We start from the raw sequence: 23,268 nt of genomic DNA, 5'->3' as shown, positions 1-23,268 counted from the left end.
CTGACGGCCACCCCTGAGTGTCCAGGAGGAAGGCATGCCCTGTTCCCTAGAGCACATAGGTGAGTGGGTTTTGCAGTTGGACTATGAGCATCTAATGCTGTTGGCTGTAAGAACTGGGGGGCACTTCTTATTCATGGGCCCAATCGCAGGTGGCTAGGTGGCATGGGTAGAGCCACCAGTCCTCAGACCCCTGATGTGGGTAGCTGAAGACCCTGCTTAATGGGGAGAGTAGTGTCAAATGTCAAGAACTTGCCACTTCACAGCTGAAACAGTTGAAGTAGACTTCCAGTATACACCCTGCTGTACTGCGGTAATGAGGGCCTACACTGTTCAGGTGGGCCCACGCAAGTCTATGCAGGGGAAAAGGCACTCAAAGTCCATGGATCCCTTATGCCTGTGCCTAGGCAAAGGAGCTGTGCCCACCCTGGGTTCCTGGCTTAGGGGAGCCAGCAGTTTATTTTATCCCGTTTGTTAATTTGTTCACTCTCCAAGGCCGGGAGAATTGCTCCCGGCATGTGACATATCCTACTTCCAGCCCAGGGGACTCAGCAGTCAGTGAAGCCGGTCCGGGACCCAGTGCAGAGCAGGGAGCAAGGAGGTAAATGGGAGAGAAGTTTTTCCCTAAGAGGGGTGTTTCTGATCCACGCGGTAAGCCGTACGCAAGTACTTATCTTTTGCCGATGAGGGCTGCTTCTCACTGGTTCTGGGTGGCCATGTAGACTCTCTGGCACTGGGTCTCCCCCAGTGTGGAAAACACACTTCCCGAGCACTGCCACTTGCCTGCCTCGCCGCTCACCCACGAGCTTCTCAGGCCTGAAGGGCTCAGGCTCTCTCTAGGTCAGGTCTGGCAACTCCTCTGCTGCTTCCGAACCATCTCTCCCTCCCCCTGCCACTCAGTCTGGTTCTGCAACTTTGCCTTTGATGTTTAGGGCTCCCAGATTGCCATATATAATCGAATCACTTGTTTTTTTTTGGGTCTTTGTTGTAAGAGGGTCCATGGACACGTCTGACTACTCCGCCATCTTGGCCCCACCTCCGATTCTTAGTAAATTCTTGATTTGCATATATTAAGTGTGTTTATGAGATGTTTAAAAGAAAAAGTAAAATATAAAATTGAAGTGATCTAAAGATTCCAACACCTAATGTCTTCTTTTAGATTACTTTCATAGGAAGTATTCATAAGGTTGATTGACTACTACGTCTAGTTGGATAAAGTTTCTTGGTTTTACTTGTAAAAATAAATGCCATAAAATAAAAAATCTGTTGTAAATTTTTAGTGTAATACAGGTGTTAATGGTAAAGATGAAACTCTTTTTATTATCAGAAAAGAGTTAAAGGTACCCTGGCCTAAAAATAAAATGGAAATCAACCTTTCCTTTGACATTTAAGAACTCTTTTTTTTTTTTTAACATAGCCGTCTGTTGACTCTGGCAGTAGGGCGGACTAGGTACGTTAGGATACCCTGCTGCGATAAAACACCCAGATACTAGATAAATTACAACAAACATACTTTTAAGGGCATTTCAGTGCCCTCAAAAGAAAAGAGAAATCCTCAATGGCCAAATAATTGAATAGTAATCTGAAGTCAGAGTGATAAATCCAGAAGTTCTGGCTTCCCTTGGGGCATATGCTGATTCCAGGAACCAAGAACTCTAGGCTAGTATCCATGGGTAAAAATCATGGAGTAATGGGAAACTGGGCCTGTAGTCACACAGGATTAAGAAGCTGACCCCCTCCTTTCTATAAAGCCAAAACACCCAAAGAGGCTATAACCTCAAGGTAAAGGTGGCCGGTGGATAATTAAACTATTCATCCAGTTGGGATATTTGAACTATTTCACAGAGAAAGACCTGATGATCTGCTTCTGTAAAGACTATAGGCAAGAAAAACCCTATGAGGTTGCTGTGAATCTGAGTCTACTCGATGGCAGCCAACAACAACTAAACCAATAAATTAAATTCAAGGGCTTTAAAGTTACTAGGGCTGGTAGGGCCTGTCACCCACAGAAAAAGTTGAAATCCTTTCTGGAAAAAATTATCTTCAATCCTGGGCTTTCAGAATTCACAAACACTGAGCTCAGTCAATATGAGCTTACCAGAAAAAAAAAAAAAATTGCCAGACACATTAAGCAGAGAAGTCAGCAGAGCAAGAGTCAACAGGAGAAGCAGATTTAGATCCCTTAGAACTACAGATACTAAAATCCTCAAAACAGAATATAAAATGACTGTGTATAAAACATTTAAAGAAATAAATATGAAGTTGAAAAACAATAAAAAAGGAACAAGAGAATATCAGAAATGACCAGTTACATTTGGACAAAACATTGAAATTTAAAAGTCAACAGATGAGTTAGCAGGTCATAGGCCTAAATATAAAAGAAAACAAAAGTTTCAGGAGAAAATCCTTATGATTTTGGGTTAGGAAAGAGTTCTTTGATATGACACCAAAAGCACATTTCATAAAAGAAAAAAAAAATCAATAAATTGGCCTTCATAAAAATTAAAATTTACTCTGCTAAAGACACTGTTAAGAGAATAAAAAGATAAGTTGTAAACTGAGAGAAAATATTTGCAAATCACATATCCAACCAAGGACGTGTGTCCAAAATATATAAAGACCTTTTCAAAAGTGAACAGTAGGAAAACAAACAACCCCATTATGAAATGGGCAAAAGACATGCCACTAGAGAAGGTATATAGATGACAAATAAGCACAGGTGCTCAACATCATTAGTCGTTAATGAAATGCAAATTAAAATCAGAATGAGATACCACCACACACCTATTAGAATGGCTACATTTTTTTTTTTTAATGACAATATCAAGTGCTGGTGAGGATAAGGAGCAACTGGAATGCTCATACATTGCTGAAGGAAATACGTAATAGTATAGCCACTTTGGGAAACAGTTTGGCAGCTTCTTAAAAAGTTAAACATGCACTTATCTTATGACCCAGCAATTCCACTCCTGGGTATTTACCTTGGAGAGATGTAAACCTGTAAACACACACTTGTACATAAATTCATGATCTACAAGAACTGAAAACAACACAAATATCCTTCAGTGGGTGAATGGATAAACAAACTGACACATCCATACAATGAATACTCAGCAATATGAAGAAATTTTATCCATGCTACAACATGGATGATTCTCAAAAGGCATTAAACTGAGTGAAAGAAGCCAGTGTCAAAAGGTTACATTGTATGATTGCATTTTTATGACATTCTAGGAAATGGCAAAACTATAGGGACAAGATACCACATTAGTGGCTTCAGAAGGGTTTGACCACAAAAGGGCAGCATGTGGGAATTTTGGGGGTTATGGAACTATTCTGTATCCTGATTGCTGGTGATAGTTACATGAATCTTTACGTGTTAAAACTTTTAGAACTTTACACACATTTTTTAAAAAAACTTAATTTTATAGTATGTTAATTTGAAGTAAGAATGATATTAAATATAGACATTTTCAGTAAGCAAAAACTGATAGAATTTACTGCCAACAGATGCACACTAACAGAACATCTAAATTATGTCCTTTGATCCTAAAAGAAGGCCCGAGATGTAGTAAATGGAATCAAAGAAATGTGAGTAGAGAATTTGAATTTATACCACCCACAAGATTGAGTAATTTAAATTCGTTTGGGTAAATCTAAAAACATTGTCTAAATAAAACAATAGCAATATATAATGTATGAGATTAATGAAAAAACTAAAATCCTGCACAACAGTAGCCTGTAAGCCAGGATTTGGGTAAGTCTGAAGATCTTGTGTTGTTTGAAAGGTAGGTTAAGGTATTGATTAACTTTAGAGTTTAAATTTAATATGCATGGTAAAATTTCTAAGACAATAAAGATAAAGTGTATCGTTTCCAAACCAGTAAAGGGGAAAAATAGAAAGGAAGAAGAGAAACAAAGCCTCAATCAATTTTTTAAAAAGCAAGAAAGGAAGAAAAAAAGCATGGAGGAAATGCACAAAACAATATGGTAGAAAAAAAATGGACTAAACATGCCAAATTAAAGGCAGATTTTGTCATATGATTTTAAAAAAAAAAAACCTAGCATAAAGTTGTTCATTACACCAAACCATACCAGTTGCCATGGAGTCGATTCATTTATAAGACAAAAACCAAAACCAAACCCATTGATGTGGAGTGGATTCCGCCTCATAGCAACCCTCTAGGACAGAGTAGAACTGCCCTATAGGATTTCCAAGGCTATAAATCTTTACAGAAGCAGACTGCCACATCTTTCTCCTGTGGAGTGGCTGGTGGGTTTGAACCTCCAACTTTTTGGTTAGCAGCTGAGCGCTTAATCACTGCACCACTATTTAATAAGACACACACCCCTAAAACTTAAAGACACAGAAATATAAGTGTCTTTTTGATACGCCAGGCAAATTCCAATCAAAGGAAATGTAGATTACTAGTATTAATTTGATGTAACAGTTTTTATAAAGGACTCAAACATAGCAATGATTGTGAGGATTGTTCAGGACCAGGCAGCGTTTTGTTCTGTTATACATAGGGTCGCTATGAGTAGGAGCCTTCTCAACAGTACCTAACAGCAATAATAGTGTTTTAAAAAATCATCATTAGGGATAAAGGAGGTCATTACTAATGATAAAAAGGTTTAGTTCATTAAGAAGATAAGACAATTTATACCTGTATGTACTGCAGGTAATAAAATAACCTCAGAAATATATAAAGCAAAAAAGTGTAGAATCACTAGGAGAAAATGATAAATGTCCATCTTCATAATGAGACATTTAGTGTACTTCTGTCAGCAATCAATGATCAAACAGACAAAAAAGTTAACGCAATTGACAAGCTTAATTAATCAGGTATATAGAACTCCATACTCCACTTTTACTGTCCAGCTTTCACATGTGTATGAGGCGGCTGAAAAGACCATGGCTTGGGTCAAGCACACCTTAGTCATCAAAGTGATATCTTAGTTTCTTGAAACTTTAAAGAGATCCTTTATAGCAGATTTGCTCAATGCAATAATAAGCCGTTTGATTTCTTGGTTGCCGCTTCCATGGATGTTGTTTGTTGATCCAAGTAGAATAAATTTATTGATGGCTTCAATTTTTTTCTCCATTTAGTATGAATGTTGCTTATTGGTCCAGTTGTGAGGATTTTCGTTTTCTTCATGTTCAGGTGTAATCCATACTGAAGGCTGTAGTTTTTGACCTTCATCATTAAGTGCTTCAAGTTGTCCTCATTTTCAGCAAGCAGGTTGTGTCATCTGCATATCAGAAGTTGTTAATGAGCCTTCCTCTAATCCTGATGCCACGTTCTTCATCATATAGGCCCCCTTCTTAGATTATTTGTTCAGCATACAGACTGAATAAGTGAGGTGAAAAGATACAGTGCTGTTGCCCATGTTTTCCAGTTTTAAACCTGTAGTATCCTCTTGTTCCATGTTACAGGTTCCACATGAGCACAATGAAGTGTTCTGGAATTCCCATTCTTTATAATATTATCCATAACTTGTTATGATCTACACAGTCCAATCCCTTTGCGTAGTTGATAAAACACAAGTTAACATCTTTCTGGTATTTGCATTCAGCCAAGATCCACGTGACAGCAGGAATGATATCCCTCATTTCACGATCTCTTCTGAATCCGGCTTGATCTTCTGGCAGTTCCCTGTCAATGTACTGCAACAGTCATTTTTTAATTATCTTCACCAAAATTTTGCTAGCATATGATATTAATGATATTGTTAGATAATTTAAAGATAATTTATTTTATCTTCATACAGATAATTCAAAGATAATTTGTTTTATCTTCGTAAGTAGTCTAGAGGAAAATGCATATTTGTGTTAGATTTCTTCAGTTATTTAAATGAACACTTTTCAGAGGTAGAAAGAACCTTTACCCATGTTTATTCTCATTATGGTTTATGTATTAGAAAACCAGCACTTTCTCATTTATTCGAAATAGTTGGATAATGTATTTTCATACAACAAATTCTACAGAAATGAATTTTCAGGTAACTGAAATTCATGCTTTTAAGTACTAGATTAAAAATTTTTTTCTAAATAATTTTCTCTTTGTCTTAGTTATCTAGTGCTGCTGTAACAGAAATGCCATAAGTTGATGGCTTCAACAAACCGAAGTTTGTTCTCTCACATACTAGTTGGCTAAAAGTCCATATTCAGGGTGTCAGCTCCAGGGAAAGGCTCTCTGTCTCTGTTGGCTCTGGAGGAAGGTCCTTGTCATCAATCTTCCCCTGTGCTAGGAGCTTCTCAGCACAGGTACCCCGGGTCCACAGGGCATGCTATTCTCTTATTCATGGTGATATTTGGTCCCCATGTCTCTCTGCTCACTCCTCTCTTTTATATCTCAAAAAAAATTGACTTAAGGCAAAACCTAATCTTGTAGATGGAGTCCTGCCTCGTAAACATAACATACTCTAATCCTGCCGCATTAACATCATAGAGGTAGGATTTACAGCACATAGGAAAATCACATCTAATGACAAAATGGTGGACAATCACACAATATTGGGAACCATGGGCTAGCCAAGTTGACACACATTTTTGGGGGACACACTTCAATTCATAATACTCCATAAGTCATATGGCTTACTATAGGCATATGCTATATGCATTATTCAGTTTGGGGGATAACTCAAGGTCATCATTATTAAAAGCCATTTTTGGTGTGATCCAGCATAATTCTTTTGGTCAGAAGCTGTCTCTTCTAGCTGCTGTTTTTGTGCTTGCCTCTGACCGTCCCTCTGCTCCTCTTCTAGTTACTGAATTCTGACCCATCATTGGTTGGGAAACTGGATAACCAACTTTACTAAGAGCAGTGAATTGTGAAGAGGAGAAAAAAAAACCAAAATGTTTAATGGAGGAAACAGGTTTCTCGTGTGTGTGTGTGTGTGTGTGTGTGTGTGCGCGCGCGCGCGCGTTCTTGGAGGGAGCTGGGAATTTATAAACGTGCCAGGAAGTCCTCTTTCAAATTTATGTTACAGAGCTGAGTTTACCTGAAATCTGACCTAAGGATAAAAGGGGGACATTTCCATAAACTTATCTCTCTTACATGTAAACAGTACTTAGAACCCAGGGGTTCTGTGACTATTGTTATTTCAGGATTTGGATTTTTTTGTTTTATTTTGTTTTCCTCCCAAAATGTTTTCTTTGAAATCTTATAAAGATTGGGAATGTTTTCTCCTTTAAATTAAAACTCTATATTCTCTAATTCTTGGTTATTTAAAACATAAATTTTATTTTCAGGATGCATTTGAGGATGTTAATTTAGAGCAGTCCCTAAAGTAGAGGGAGCAAGGAGAGAAATACAATTAATTTATTATCCTTGATCATGTGACTCTTTTGGGTTTACCCATCTAACAGGTCAAGCTATCAAGACATGTATATGTACTTGACTTCAGAAGATAAGTGTGATTTTTACAAGGGGGGGTTTATAGTTTGGTAAATACTGTATAAGTCTTCTTTCTCTTTAGATTTTGACTTAGTAGATGCTATGAAAATTATGAAATGCCACGCTATCTGAATTTCTCTTATATATCTGAACTTCCTGACATAGTATTGAATTGCCTTTCAATTGATGATCCAGTTTTTCTTTGAAGGTTAATAAGGAGTCTGTCAACATCCAATCCATTATTTTATGAAATATGGTTTCTTTATCATTTTAAAAATATTTTCCTGAACAGTAGAATTATTGCTTGCTAAATCCACCAGGCACTCCTTGGAAACCCTATGGGGCAGTTCTCTTCTGTGCTATAGGATCGCTATGAGTTGGAATCTACTCAACAGCAGTGGATTTTTGGTTTTGTATATATAAATGGAGCCCTGGTAGCACAGTGGTTAAGAGCTCAGGCTGCTAACCAAAAGGTTGGCAGTTCGAATCCACCAGCTGATTCTTGGAAACCCTACGGGGCAGTTCTACCGTGTCCTATAGGGTCTCTATGGGTTGGAATCGACTTGATGGCACACAACAACAACAACAACAAAAAATACATGGAAGTATCTGTGTGTGTGTATATATATGTATATGTATATGTCATGGATTGAACTGTGTCCCCCAAAAATACATGTCAACTTGGTTAGGCCATGATTCCCAGTACTGTGTGGTTGTCCTCCATTTTGTGATTGTAATTTTCCTATGTGTTGTAAATCCTAGTCTCTGCCTGTGGTTAAGGAGGCAAGATTAGAGGATTAGGGTGGGATAGTAACACCGTTACTAAGCTCACATCCCTGATCCAATGTAAAGAGAGTTTCCCTGGGGTGTGGCCTCCACTACCTTTTAGCAGAGAAGGGGGTACCTCATTACCACCAAGAAAGCAGTGCCAGGAGCAGAGTGCTTCCTTTGGACCTGGGGTTCCTGCAAAGTGAAGCTCCTAGTCCAGGGGAAGATTGATGACAAGAACCTTCCACCAGAGCCAACAGAGAAAGCCTTCCCCTGGAATTGACACCCTGAATTCGGACTTTAAGCCTACTAGACTGTGATAAAATAAATTTCTCTTTGTTAAAGCCATCCACTCGTGGTGTTTCTGTTATAGCAGCACTGACTAAGACAGTATATATATCTGTATATTTTAAAATGTTGTGGTTAAAAGGACTTTTTCCTTTATGTCATCAGGATTTACTCTTTTTAATCCTAGGATTAGCCTTTTGACCCTCTCTTTTTTTTTATCTTTTCAAATACTGTAATGGCTTTCTGTCTGACATTACAGTGACCAGAACTCAATAGTATTTTATAAATTGCATCATACAAATTTCCATGTCTTCTTTCGGTTCTGTTTTCATTAACAAATCAAGGAAAAATTTTTACAAAGTGCTATTCCTTATTTCTCCATGAATCATTATTTTCTACATTATAAAATCTTCCCTACCTTTCTTTTTTGCTGGCAGTTTCTTACTATCAATTTATTAAATGGCAGTTATGCAAAGAGCTTGTGGTTGAGGGAAAGCAAACAGGTAAATAGCGTAGAGTGTGATGTGATGAATAATAGGAGTAAGAATAAAGTGCATGAAGATGCACAGACAGGCTTAAAGGGCTCTGCATGGGGTAGAGGTTGGAAGGGACATTTAAGCTGACCCTTGAAGAATGAATGGGTTTTTGCCAGCTAAGCAGAACCTGAGATGGAGGCAGAAGTGGGGAATGAATGTGGATATAGCATACTGGGAACAGGAGACAGCATGTGTGTGGGAAGGCAAGAAAGATGGAAGGTTATCTTTTATATATGGGGAAAAGAAGAAATAATGATAGTATGTCAGTCATTGGGTAGCAGGGGCCAATAAATGAGTCGAGAAAGGTGAGCTGAGACCAGCTGTAAAGGACCTTGTATGCCATGCTAAGGAATCTTTAATCTTTTGGTAAAGTAGAGTCACTGAAAGTTTTCAAGGAGAAAATTAAGATGAATGGTTTTCGTGGCATTGTGGGAGTTGAGTTCCAAGGAGAGTATGCAGGCAAAGGAAGACTAGCCAAGTTGTTATGATGCTCTAGGTGAGAGAGATGAACAGAGTCCCGAGCAGGGGAGAACTATGATAATGAAGAAAAAAGAACAATTGAGAAAAATAAAATGCAGTTTTGTCAAGATGGTAAATTCATGTTTTAATGCATCTGCTATTCTAAGCACATGAAAGTAATTGAGTATAAGAAAACATCAATAGATACCATGTGCTCCAGAATGAAATACATGCCTCCATGGACTCAATGGACTCAAACGTAGCAAAGATCATGAAGATGGTTCAGGACCAGGCATTGTTTTTGTTCTGTTATACATAAGGTCACTGTCATGGTTTGAATTATGTCCCCCAAAAAATGTGTGTATCAATTTGGCTAGGCCATGATTCCTGGTACCGTGTGATTTTCCTGTATGTTGTAAACCTGCCTCTATGATGTTAATGAGGGAGGAGGGGTGGCAGTTGTGTTAGTAAGGCAGGACCTGATCTACAAGACTGGATTGTGTCCTGAGGCAGTCTCTTGAGATATAAAAGACAGAAGTGAGCAGTGAGACAGGGGGACCTCATACCACCAAGAAAGCAGTGCCGGGAGCAGAGTGCATCCTTTGGACCGGGGTCCCTGCGCCGAGAAGCTCCTAGTCCAGGGGAACATTGATGAGAAGGCCAACAGAGAAAGAAAGACTTCCCCTGGAGCTGATGCTCTGAATTTGGACTTTTAGCCTACTTTGACTGTGAGGAAATAAACTTCTCTTCGTTAAAACCATCCACTTGTGGTATTTCTGTTATGGCAGCACTAGATGACTAAGGCAGTCACTATGAGTTGGAGCCGACTCAATGGGAACTAACAACTCTGTGGACAGAAATAGAGTGGAAATGCAGTGCACGGAGTGGCACTGAAGCCTTCAGCCAGCTGAGTTCTGGGTCCAAAACTGGGCTGTAGTACTCCATGTGAGTAGTGGGGACTGGTCCCAGGCTATAACTTGAAGACCAAAACCAAAAAAACCAAATCCATTGCTGTCGGGTCGATTCCAACTCGTAGACACCCTATAGGACAGAGTAGAACTGCCCCATAGGGTTTCCAAGGCTGTAATCTTTACAGAAGCAGACTGCCACATCTTTCTCCCACAGAGTGGGTGGTGGGTTTGAACTGCTGACCTTTTGGATAACAGCCGAGCCCTTAACCACTGCTCTACCAGGGCTTCTTAGCCTGCAGACAGGAAGCTAGAGTCTGCAACTGACCATTGCCTAAAGTTAGTTACAGCTTTTTGCAGGCTTTGAAGCTAGGACATTGGAAGACACAAATACAGGGGTAAAACCAGGCACTGAACCAAGCCACCTGCTGGATCTGCAGAATATCCCTAATACTCCCACAGAGCTCCAACATACCAGTGGAAGGGAGAACTGGTCCTAAACTGGGAGCCTAGGAGGCCAAAATGAGACTATAAACTAGAAAACCACATACAGGGAAAGGTGGGTAGAGACCTTGAGGGTGGGAAGATTAAAGAAAAAGCTCCCCATTCAAAATGAGCCTACAAACTAAAACACAACCCTTTGGCCAGAGGGGCGGGATTTGTTATCTGAAGGAGGATGATGGGAAACCTTACTGTCAAGAGACAAAACATAGCTACCACAATCATTGTAAATACCCATTAACATCCTATAGAAGAGTTTTGAGGAACTGACCTTGGGAAATGTTGCCGTAGGTCAAGTGGAGGGTAGTAAAGTCTTAGAGAGGACATACAGAAGGAGGAACCAATTTGGGGTTTGTGCGAGGTGAGGATGGGCAGACAAAAGTTGTTTTGATCGTGTTGAATTAATTGTGCTTCCAATGGCCAACTAGTCAAAAATACCCGGTAGATAGTTGAAGTTTTGAGTCTGTGTCTGTACCTGAGGGATGAGCTTAGATATACAAATACTGCTTTGGAAGGTGATAGATAGTATGAAGTGTTTGAAGCTCATTATATTGGAGGTTTTTTTCTGTTTTTTTGTTTTTTAGTTGAAAGATTTTTTTAGCCCATGGACTGTTAGATACAAACTTGTCTTGAGCCTGCCTGGCATAGTGCTGTGCACTGTATTAAGTATTCAGTAATGTTGAATGATATATGAATTAGTTGTGATAAATTTATTGATTTCTTTGATTAATATAATTGAAGATGAGATTCATTTTATAGGTAGGGGCACTGAGGCTCAAAACAGTTGATTTGCCCAAAATAACACTATCAGTAGCAGACCTGGAGCTTGACAAGGTCCTGTGTGCTTATTTTCCCAGGGCTACTGTGGTCACCTGTGCAGGTTGGTCCCAGCTGAGGGGACCTGAATTGGGGCTTCAGTCTAGTTTACTCTCCGTTTACTTTTCACATGCCAACGTTTGTGTTCCGCTTACTTCTATCTGATTGGTCTGCTTAGGGTAAAGCCTTTTTCTAATTTCTTTACCCAAAGTGGCTGCCTCGTTCCAGTTAATGTGACAAAACTTTCTAAATGCCTGTCCTGCCATGACTCCTGCTGCAGCAGCTCCTTGGAGAGCACTCTCTCTTGAATCTTGAAGCTTATTTGCATATTTTGCAGTTTATACAAAGGCACCACCATGTTTCTCCAGGCATGCCGTTGGGAAGGTTAAGAGGTGAGGGAATTAAATAACCCTAGCCTCTTGGCCTAAATCTGGCTTCGTTAGTAGGCAGACCAGACAGCCCAGTCCCTACTTCCAAGTATTATCTTGAGATCATTGCCTTCTCTCTCTCTCTTTATTTTTATTTACATATTTTAGTTGGAAATGTTTATATCAGTATACACGTTGCCGTCGAGTCGATTCCAACTCATAGTATAGTGAAACTAAATTTTATTACAAAAGAGAGACGTAGAAATTGTTTACATGATGAAAGATTTTAGAACTTCAATGGAATGGACAGGTTCACGTGATGCCATTTCAATAGTGATTTTAGTCTATATACTTCCCAAGAATGTCACCATCTTTAAATAAGAAATAATCCTTGTCATCTAGAGCTACTCAGGCAAATCTAGTTAGTGCTTCCATATTCTGGGAGAAGAACTTTATCCCCAGCTTTCACAGGTTGAACCTCTCTTCCCTTCCCTTTAGATCCCGATCCGACAGGTACTACTGTTGCTGATGATACTTTTCCTTGAGATTTTTCTGGAAGCATAATGAGTCCTTTGGTTACAGTTTCAGCTGTATTCCATTCAACCAATACGTGATTGAAACTTTCCAAGTGCCTGTCCTGCCATGACTTTGGCTGTCCCAGTGTGTACTCCAGTCTCACAATGCAGCTGCAAAGAGAGTGCTTTCTCTTGAATCTTGGAAGCCATTTCTCCTTGCCTTATATTCTCTCATACTCCACATCCCTACCCTTCACCTCATCCATGCCGAGACCCTAGGTAGTATCTTATTTTTACGTATGGTGACATGTCTATAGCAACTTGTGACGACCCTATAGGACAGAGTAGAACTGCCCCATAGAGTTTCCAGATGAGTCGGAATCGACTCAAAGGCAACGGGTTTGTTTTTTGGTTTTTGGCATGTCTATATGTGGCATGTATAGCATATTGGGATGTTTTTTCCCTACTACTGTGTTTGTGGGTTATGTTTTAGTATGGACTTCTAATCATTACTTCTTTCTTTAGCCTATGTTTTAGTTTTAAATTATTCTTGATCCTGGGCCTTACACTTTACTCAATTTCTTACTTTTTTCAGCTTAACTCCTAGGTCACCTCACATCAGAGTCTGAGCATATTATCTTTAGGAAGGTGATCTGGCCTAGTGGAGTGAGCATAATATTGGAAATTGGAAGATCCTAGTTTTATCCATTTGTGTCAACTCTGTATATTTACATATTTTCTGTTAACTATTATTTTTTAAATGGAGGTTGTAAGATTAGTAGGGCTGTCATCAATTTTCTCTAGTTAAGTATATTTGTAAAATTCATTATACTAAACATTAGTATATTAAAAATTAACAGTATCTCATTGAAATACTCTGGTCTTTTACAGTGTGTGAGATTCAGAATGCCACCAATAAAAAGAAAGTATTTTTCTGTGGTCACATGTGCTCTCCATGAGTTGTAATCGACTCAACAGCAACTAACAACAACCTTACAGAGTAAATTTTTATTCATGTTTACTGAGCCAGAATCTGGACTTGGAACTGACAGTTTGACCATTGCCTTTGTACTCAACGTACTGGACAAGTTGTAGCTGTTGGCTGTGCGTGTGGTCAGGAGGTAGGTTGTTATTAAGGGCTGAGGAAGGAGAAAGCCATCATCCACAGTAGGGTGATGCATATGGCTTATTCTTTACTAAAAAAAAAGGAAAAGTAGAGCAAGAAATACTCCTTTCTGCTGTGATTAATTCTCATGAAACCAGACGAAGAGTTCTCCCCACTTACATCATCAACATTCAGTAGTGGTTGCCTTTATGACATATTTGGTCTCAAAGCGTTCTGTAAAAGTTTTATTCCACAGGTTTTACTACTTGAAATTAAACACAAGTATAATTTTTTAATTATTCCAATAGAAGTGTTTTTCTACTTAATAAGGAAATCGTAAGTGGGATCCAAGCCCTGTGAAACAATAATGTGTCCTTTATCCTCAGACAGACTGCTTAGTTACCTTCCTAAATGTTGTACAACATCACAGATGATTGCAAAAGGATACGTAATGGCACAGTGGACCAAGTCCAACCCATACATGGAAGTGGCCACCTCTTCAACTGTGCCTTCCACCCCAAAACTTAAGAATCAAGACTCTCAAGGCATTCACAAATGGGTTCCAGAAACGGTAATTCCTGGTTCACCCAGTGTAGCTTATTAGTGCAGCCCTGTCTTTAGTTTGTTGCTGTCTCTGCTTTACCCTGACTTGCTACAAAGTTATCACCTTGCCCTTTGCTTGTTCCTCACTGTCTGCGTCCCCTTCTCTGTCAGCCATCACTTCTTTTACTTACCCCCAAACTTTTATACCAGACTTACATGAGCAGTCAGTTCTCTGCAAAAATAGAGAGCACATGATATTTACATTTTTGTTTTTCCTCTCAAGTCAACTGGAGGGGGAAAAACCTCAGAGGGATGTAGAATATGGTGGTGATTGAATTATTCAGTATTTGATAATCAGCTTTGTTTTCCTTTGTGATTATTAATGCTGAATGCGAGGAATGTATAGGAAGTTTATAGGAAAATATCAGACTCCTATCACAGAAAAATGTCACAAGTTATGCAGCTTTAAAAAAGGTAAAAGTAAACAGCTTGCCACCTTAATGCAAGATTTTTTATTTGGCTTTTAAAAAGGATTTTAAAGCTGAAAAATACCTTATTTACAAGGTAGAGTTTTAAAATTCATATTCTCTAAAGGCAATAAGTTAACTTTTTTGTTGGGCTCCAGATACTTGGCTTTCAGGAGCCTAGGTTTTCATTGTAATCTTACATTATACACCATCTTGTTCTGGAGTGAAGGGCAGGGAATTGCTTTTTAAAGTGATTTTCAAAATGAAAGCAAACCATTTCATTCTCTGATTCGCCCCACCCTGGAAAAACCCCAGTCTGCATTTCTGTCTGACGGGTTCTGTACTGCGCTGGTCCTTCTCAAGCCAGCCCAGCTCCATGCGGAACATTCTGTTGCTCTTTCAGCATAAGCAGGTCTATTGTGATATTTATCTGAATTCAAACAAGGCTAATTAAAAGAGCTGCTGACAGTTGTTGTGATCTGACTTTGACTGCAGCTTGATGGTCATTATGGGAAAATAATGAACCAGGTCTGCAAATGTAGCAGCTGCCAACTTGGGGTAGAAGAACGGCTATTGCTTCCAATTTAAGGATCTATCGACCGCTTCCCTTCTCCCTGCAGATCTTCTGCAGAAAACTAATGTTTTCTGCTGCTGTGTATTGTGGTTTCAGCTGTTTCAGATATAGCCTATAATTTCCTTCTTTAATATTTAACTTAGGACATTATTAGCTTTCAGAGTTAACAACTTTCCTATTTTGAACAAGTTCAGCTTTGTCCTTATGTATGCTATAACTAGCTAACCAGCTGTAGTTTATATGCATTTAATTTGTGTATTGTGCAGGAAACAGCTAGTCTAGGAGAGCAAGGTATAGCTTTATGAAGACATTTCAAAGTCCTATGTAGATTTTTTTTTTAAGAGGTAGATGCAGATTCCTTGCTTTTGTTTTCTTAAAGATAGACACCTCCTGCCAAACCTCAGTTTCAGGTTTTGTTCACCTCATCAATGGCTTATGAAATATTTTGATGCGAAGCACTATTTATCAGTCCAGGGGAACTGCAGTGACTTTCATTAAAATGCAATTCTGAATATATTGTCGCTTCATCATGAGCTTTTCTCTTGTCCTATTAGCAAGCAGGAACAGGTACATTAAATGTAAGAGAGAAGCAAATTGCATTCATAGATTAATAGACTTCCTTGCAGATTTCCTACACTTATAAAATACAGCTTCTGGATTTAAAAGTCGCATTCTAGAATTTAACACAAGCTAGTACTTCACAACACATGCCTAGCATTTATTTAACTGCCATGGAAAAGGCTATCTGCATTATGTAAAGTCTGAGGATACAGTGGGGCTTTGTGTATAATGCAGCAGAGCTTCAAGATCTTGCTGGGAGGAAATGATCCCAAACATGCCCCTGAAAGACAAGTCTTACTTTGAAAAATAATGATGAAAAATTGCTTATTTCTCCATGTGTTTTGTCTGTGTTTATTTCAGGAGAAGCTAACTAAACTTCGTTTATCTGACTCCAGAATAGTGCTGTGAATATTGTTGCTTTTCTGTTTCCAGCTTGCGTAATGCCAGAAATAGTGTCAACAAGGGGTTATGTTATGCTGGCTTATGTTAAACCAGATCACCCCCTAACATGTGCAGAGCCATTCATCTGTGTCACCAAAACCCAAGAGAACATCTGACATGGACTCTGAAACAGAAACAGTGATCACTTACAAATCAAACATGGCATGCTCTAAACCGATTGTGCACGGCAATCTTTTCTAGAAAGGACAACTAATTGAACATGATAAAGTGTAAAGTTAATTAACACCCTTAAATTTGTTGATTACTTTCACGGGATTATATTGTTCGTTGAGTAGCAGCTTTCTGTCCCAGCTGTCGCCTTTTTCAGCGAATGTCGCTGGTAAACAATAGAGACACCATAACAAGTCGTAAATGGTCCCTGTGACAGCAGCCCCTTGCGAGGCTGCATCTGTAGAAAATGATTAGAACAATTGCATTTTAAAGATGGCTCACATTGCACCCCAAGTCCCATTGGTCCTCTTCTTGATCTCTTTTGGTGGCAGACTGGTTAAAACATTTAAGTTCTTTTGAGCAAATTAAGTGATTTACTACATTTTGCTATATACCAATGGGGTGCTTTGGTGGCAGGATTTTTACAGTATTAAAGATGGATAGAATCTGATGGTACTTTCTAGCTTTCCATCTATTCCCTCTCTGGTGTAGAAGGCCTGCTTCCAGTAGTCATAGAATTGAAAATGATCTGTTTGTGACTCACAGATAGTTATTCTAAGTTATCAACACTTGCATCATGGTTTATCTGCCATAACTCTTTGCGTCAGCTTTTCAATAAGGATTGGCTCCAAATTTCAGTTCTTTGCCACTGTTAGGCCAAGGACTTTGACATGTTGAAGTCGAGTAAATTTACTTCTTGTTATATTTAGATTGTTTGTAACATTTGTGTAATAACTTTGCAGTTCACAAATACTTTTTCTATATATGCTGTCATTTGCACTTCAAAATAAGTATAGCAAGTGTTTTTATCACCATTTTCAAGACTGAAAGGTGTTACAACTATCCAAGTGGTCTGATCTTTGAACTGTGGCTTTAAACATTATCTTAATTAGTCCTAATTAGTATTCTCAGTCATTTTATTTATCATTGATTTCTTCTCTGCCTACCTCCTATAAAGACAATGAACATTTATCAGACATATGCTATGGGCTGGGTGCTAAGATTCTAACAGCTCCTGCCCCACAAGGATCTTAACAGGGTGCACCAGAAAAATCACTGATTACAGTAGTTATTAGTTGCCGTCGTGTTGATTCTGACTCATGGCAACCCCATGTGTTACAGAGCAGAACTGCTCCATGGGATTTTCTTAGCTGTAGTCAAAATGGAAGGAGATTGCCAGGCCTTTTCTTTGATGGTACCACTGGGTGCGTTCAACTGGCAACCTTTAGGTAAAAGTGCTTTTTTAGAAACATGACCCAGGAATGCTAGGAAAGCAGAAAACCAAAACCAAACCCACTGCTATCGAGTCGATTCCAACTCATAGCAACCCTACAGGCCAGAGTAGAAAGGCCCCATAGGGTTTCCAAAGAGCGGCTGGTGGATTCAAACTGCCAACCTTTACAGAAGCAGACTGCCACATCGTTGTGCCGTGGAATGGCTGTTGGGTTCAAACCACTGACCTTTAGGTTAGCAGCTGAGCACTTAACCACTGCAACACCAGGGCTCCTAGAGCAGAGAAACTGCTTCTCAGAGCTGATATGAGTTGAGCCTTGAAAGATAAGCAGGAGTTAGCCAGGCAAAGAAGGAAGGGAAGGGATTTCATACAAGCCAACAGCCCAGGAAAGGCATGGATGTATGAAAAATCATTGCACATTTTGGCCACTGCAAATCATTTTCAGTGCACATAGCATAGGGTTTGTGTTGCCAGGAAGTAGACAAGGAAACCAGAGAAGTAGTTAGACTTCATTGACAAGAAAAATAAAGACTAAAAAAAAAAAAATTAGAAACTATTTAAGGGGAGAGGAGAGAAAGTTCCTTGCTTCCTACAAATAAGACAAAGTGGGAGAGACAGTGAGCTATAGAGTTCTCCTTTTCGCTGAAACACATCAGTTACTTCAGAGAGGTAACTTTTACTTAACAGGAAAAACAGGAGAACTGTGAGACTATAAGAAATACTGAGTAACAGTGAATAATGTCTTCAGCTGCTGGTTATGTTCAGGCTAATGCATAATTTGAGATTTAAGCCTATTTTGGTTCTTACAGCAAATAAAACTGACAAAAAGATTGGGAGACAGATACACATAAATATCAGAATGAGGTAACTAATGTTAATCGTGACCTCTTTTTATAGGTACAAGACTAAGAATGGCCAAAAAAGGATATAAAGCAAGAACTGAGTTTTAACTCAGTTTACCTGGAAAAATTATCACTGCTTTTGCTATGAAAATGTTAAGAACATTGTCCATTACTTCATTTACTGTCTCCTGCATAGCGTTTCAAATGAGATTTTTGTTTAAAATGTTTCACTCGGTTCAAGGAAGGATGTATTTTCCTCCAGGGACTGGTTGCTTTATTCCTCTCCCAAATAGGAAAGCTGCCTAACCGTTTGCCAAGACTTCTAAGACACTCAGCTCCATATTGGAAACTCATTATGAAATCCTATGGTTTCATTTTTATATTTGCTCTTAATTCTAATTGTCTGTTTTCTGCTTGTGTTGTTCTGAATAGTAGCCTCAAATCTGCTATGAAAAGAAGTAAGGTATTATTTGCATTTAGATAACAGGCAGAACTCAGTGTCTGCATGTAAAGCTTACCCAATTATAAACATTCTGGGTATATGTCTCTTTTCTCTAATTACATTTTGGACTTTCTGAAATAGTTATATTTCAGCTATTCTCCTAATACCTGAAGACAGGTCCTGATTTTTTATTCAACAAATAATGCTTACGCGTTGAATCTTTGCTCCTAGCATAAAGATCTAACAAGTTGTTAAAGGCACTGAATAAATACTTGCTGGTGATATTTTTCTTCCTTGAATGTCCATATGGCTTTATTTATACCTCTCCTATAGCTTACAACTAACTCTGCCTTTTTATTAACTATAATTTTGTACTTGCCTTACCTCTTCCTTCATCTCCATTTTCACCACCACCACCGTCACGAACACTAGATTTCAAACTCCTTGAAGGCAAGGACTGTTTTCTTCCTCATTCCCAGGATTGAGAACCACTGAAGAGTAGATCTCCAGTGGTCAAAATTTTTATGTAAACTACAAGTGAGTGTGGAAGGAAAGAAAGAAGATAGTTTAGACAATGGAGGCTTCCTGTGGTACCTTTTTATAAAAGAGAGAGAAAAACAGACAGACACTGAGAGAATTTGATAGATATAAAAGTGCATCTCCACTGTAAGGTTGGTTTATATTGAAACAGACTGCCAAGAGAAGTGCTAGATGTTGATCACTTTAAAAGCAGGATAGACAGCCACCTGTTTTGAATGGTAAATGTGAACATATTCATGGCTGTTCTATAAAGTACAGGCAGTCCCCAGGTTATGAAAGTCCAATTTACAGACAACTCGTACTTGACCTTTAATGTTTTGTAAATTTGCCCTTCCTTTGAAAGGATTGAACCTACTCCTACTTGCAACAAATTCTTCACACAATCACCTTCACTTGCTGCACGTGCAGCTCTTAAATCATTGAAAAGGCTTTGAGCCTTTTCTTGCACTAAAACCAAAGCCAAACCCACTGCCATTGAGTTGATTCCAACTGAACAGTGACTCTGTAGGGCAGAGTTGAACTGCCCCGTAGGGTTAAGGAGCAACTGGTGGATTGGAACCACCAACCTTTTTGGTTAGCAGCTGAACTCTTTTTTTTTTAATTGTTGTGCTTTAAGTGGAAGTTTACAGTTCAACTTAGTTTCTCATACAAAAGTTTATGCATTCATTGTTTTGTGACCCTAGTTGCTCTGTCTTTACTGTAACAGCACACTCTTTCTTTCCACCCCGGATTTCCCGTGTCCATTCAACCAGCTCCTGAGCCTTCTGCCTTCTCATCTCGCCTCTGGACAGGCGCTGCCCATTTAGTCTCATGTATCTACTTGAGCTAAGAAGCACACTCTTCATGAGTATCATTTTATGTCCCATAGTCCAGTTTAATCTTTGTCTGAAGAGTTGGCCTCGGGAATGGTTTTAGTTTTGGGCTGACAGAGAGTCCAGGGGCCGTGTCTTCTGGGGTCCCTCCAGTCTCAATCAAACCATTAAGTCTGGTTTTTTACTAGAATTTGAGTTCTGCACCTCACTTTTCTCCTGCTCCGTCAGGGTCTCTCGGTTGTGTTCCCTGTCAGGATGGTCATTGTGGTAGCCAGGCACCATCTGGTTCTTCGGGTCTTAGGCTGATGAAGTCTCACTAAAGTAAGACTAAATAAGAACTGTAGGTACCTGTTCCAACTTACCTACAGATTCGACTTAAAGACACAGGAATGAATCTCCTTCAAAACCCAGAAACTGCCCGTAGTAATTAATGCTCTTCCCATTTTATACACTGAGACTCAGAGAAGTTAAGTAATTTGTTTATAATCACAGAGCAAGCAAGTGGTACATCCCAAAACCCAGATATTCCCCCTCCAGATCCTTCACTCTTTCTATCCCTCTCGTTAATTTATTTACCAAACAACCATTTATTGAATATATCATGCCCTGTGATAGATACCGTGGATACTGACATACGCAAGTCCTTAATGCTGACCTTGTAGGAGCTTGTAGTTTAATGGGGGAATCAGGTAAGAAAATAAAAAATTTTAATAAAGTGTGGTACATGCTGTAATAGAATTAAGCACACAGTATATTTTGGTTTTATAATTATAATTAAATATTATTAAAACACAACCCGTTTTAAAAAAAACAACCATTGCCGTTGAGTCAATTCCGACTCATAGCGACCCGCTAGGATGCAGTAGAACTGCCCTGTAGGGTTTCCAAGCAGCAGCTGGTGGATTCAAACTGCTGACTTTTTGGTTAGCAGCCAAGCTCTTAACCACTCTGCCACCAGGGCTCCTATTTTAGGATACCTTAGGTCTTAACTGTGCCTTTGCAATAGAACTATGCTGGATAATGTAATACAGTTAGAGAAATATATATGGAAGGGTAGGATTTGGTCCTGAAGAATACAAAAACTAGCATTACTCAGTTTAGTCACTCTTACATTGGGATGTAGGTTATGATAAAGTTGGAAATAATTACACCACCACATTGAAAGGAGGAAAAAGTGGAAATACCACAGACCTCTGAATTGAAAGATGAATTATCCTTTTCTTTTGTGGTCTCCTCTTGCTTAAATAACTTACTTCTTCTTCTTGAAATATGTATTGGAACAAGTGAGAAAGTATACCTGTCAAAAGACTAACCAGCTGAGAACCATTGTCAGCATTAATTTTCCTTTAATAAATAACTTCTGAAGCTATTTAGCAGTCTGTAATCTAGATACAAAGCTGTTGAACTATGATGGATAGTGCTGGATTTGTTTGTAAGCTTTGACGTAAATTGTCTACTTAATTTCTCTAGGTCAGATCAACAGGATCAGGAGTAAGGGTGGTTATATGGTTTGAGTAAAAATGGCTATAGAAGTTGGGTAAAATAATTGTAAAGCATTAATGATTTACCATCTTGGTGAAATAAATTAGAAACTAACAAAATGTCAGTCATTTAAACTTCAACATTATCAGAATGTTCAAATAACATAGATCGACTAATTACAAGCGCTTGTTATAACTGGGTTTTTGTACATAATCAATTCCAAAGTGTCTAAGATACTGTGAGGTAACGTGGTTTAACCATTTTTGTGGGCATCTCAGACTTTGATAACACGTGGCCACTCTTCCAGGATTGTTTGGCTAACAGAATACTGACTTCTTTTGCTTTTCATAAAAATGCTTAAAAATAGTATGAACTGTAAAATAGAAAGGCTGCTTGATTTGGCAGTAGCAAAATATTCACAATTTGAATGAAATATTGATCTCCTTCCTCGGTCTTTTTATGTTTAAAAACTGTATTTCGTTGAATAAATTAAATCAAAAGTAGGCAGTTACTTGCAGCTGTCTATTCTAATGGCCCAGGTTTGATACATAATACATACAATTATGGTTTCTTTATTCCTAGCTGTGCTGTAAAATACATTGTAAAGAGAAAAATTATGCTAATACAGTTCTGGTTTTGAAAAACAAAACCTAACTTAAAAATTATGAATTAAGATTCCTCAAATAATAAAAAATAGAAACAATACTCTTGGCTCTATTTTAGAGTTAATAAAATTTAAATGAATGATGCATCCCCCTCCCCCGCTTCTTTAGAAGAAGTCTAGGCTATATTTTCTATGCGAAATTAGAAGTTGTTTCTCAGATCATTTAGTCAATGGACATGCATCAAACCTTTGCTAAAAGCTACTAAGGAGTAGCCAAACCAATGTCTATTTCTTCTTCCTGCCGTATCCCTAGGAATGAATTGCCTAAAAGATGTATAGCTGGAGGGAAAAGAAAAATATCAAATTATCTTGGAAAGTGCTCATCAGAATAATCAGCCTAAATAAGCAATACTTTCCTTTACCTTAAAACAAAGAAACTTATCATCTGAAATGCCTACTGTTCCTGAGAGAAGGAGCCAGGTCTCACTCTTTGTAGATCTCATCTGTAGATAGTGTGCACACAGTGAGCGTGCGAGCCAGAGACCCAAAGCCAAACTCAGACAGTAGACCTCTCTTGCTGCTCCTATGCTGGTCAGAGCATAGATAAATCTTTTTTGTATACTTTTTATTACTGAATGTATTTCTAAGGAGAATAATAGATGTGTGGGAATAAAATTCATGGTTCAAATTTCCTTATCTATCGTGCCATGTTTGTGTCACAGTATTTAAGATGAATTGAGAATGAGGGTATAACTAAATCTGTATGCCTCTTTTGGTTTGTGATTAACCTGCGCAGGGGCAGACGGTTCAATAGGCAAGGTAAGCACGGTGCTTACCTTGCTTACCAGATCATCTGTAGTGAAGAATTTCACATGTGGTGAAACCCATGTGAAA

The 23,268-nt window shown here is 38.7% G+C and overlaps 1 protein-coding gene and 1 pseudogene across 1 annotated transcript in view; one reads left to right on the top strand and one right to left on the bottom strand.

The window, feature by feature from the left end:
• Positions 1-23,268, top strand: part of HIBADH (3-hydroxyisobutyrate dehydrogenase) — a 128,327-nt gene that overhangs the window by 87,975 nt on the left and 17,084 nt on the right. The gene's annotated exons all lie outside the window — the stretch shown is intronic.
• LOC105756326 (10 kDa heat shock protein, mitochondrial pseudogene) lies at positions 12,381-23,227 on the bottom strand (annotated as a pseudogene).

This window comes from Trichechus manatus, unplaced genomic scaffold, assembly GCF_000243295.1.
Source record: "Trichechus manatus latirostris isolate Lorelei unplaced genomic scaffold, TriManLat1.0 scaffold00050, whole genome shotgun sequence".
Taxonomy (NCBI): Eukaryota; Metazoa; Chordata; class Mammalia; order Sirenia; family Trichechidae; genus Trichechus; species Trichechus manatus.
This window is presented reverse-complemented; position numbering and strand designations above follow the sequence as displayed.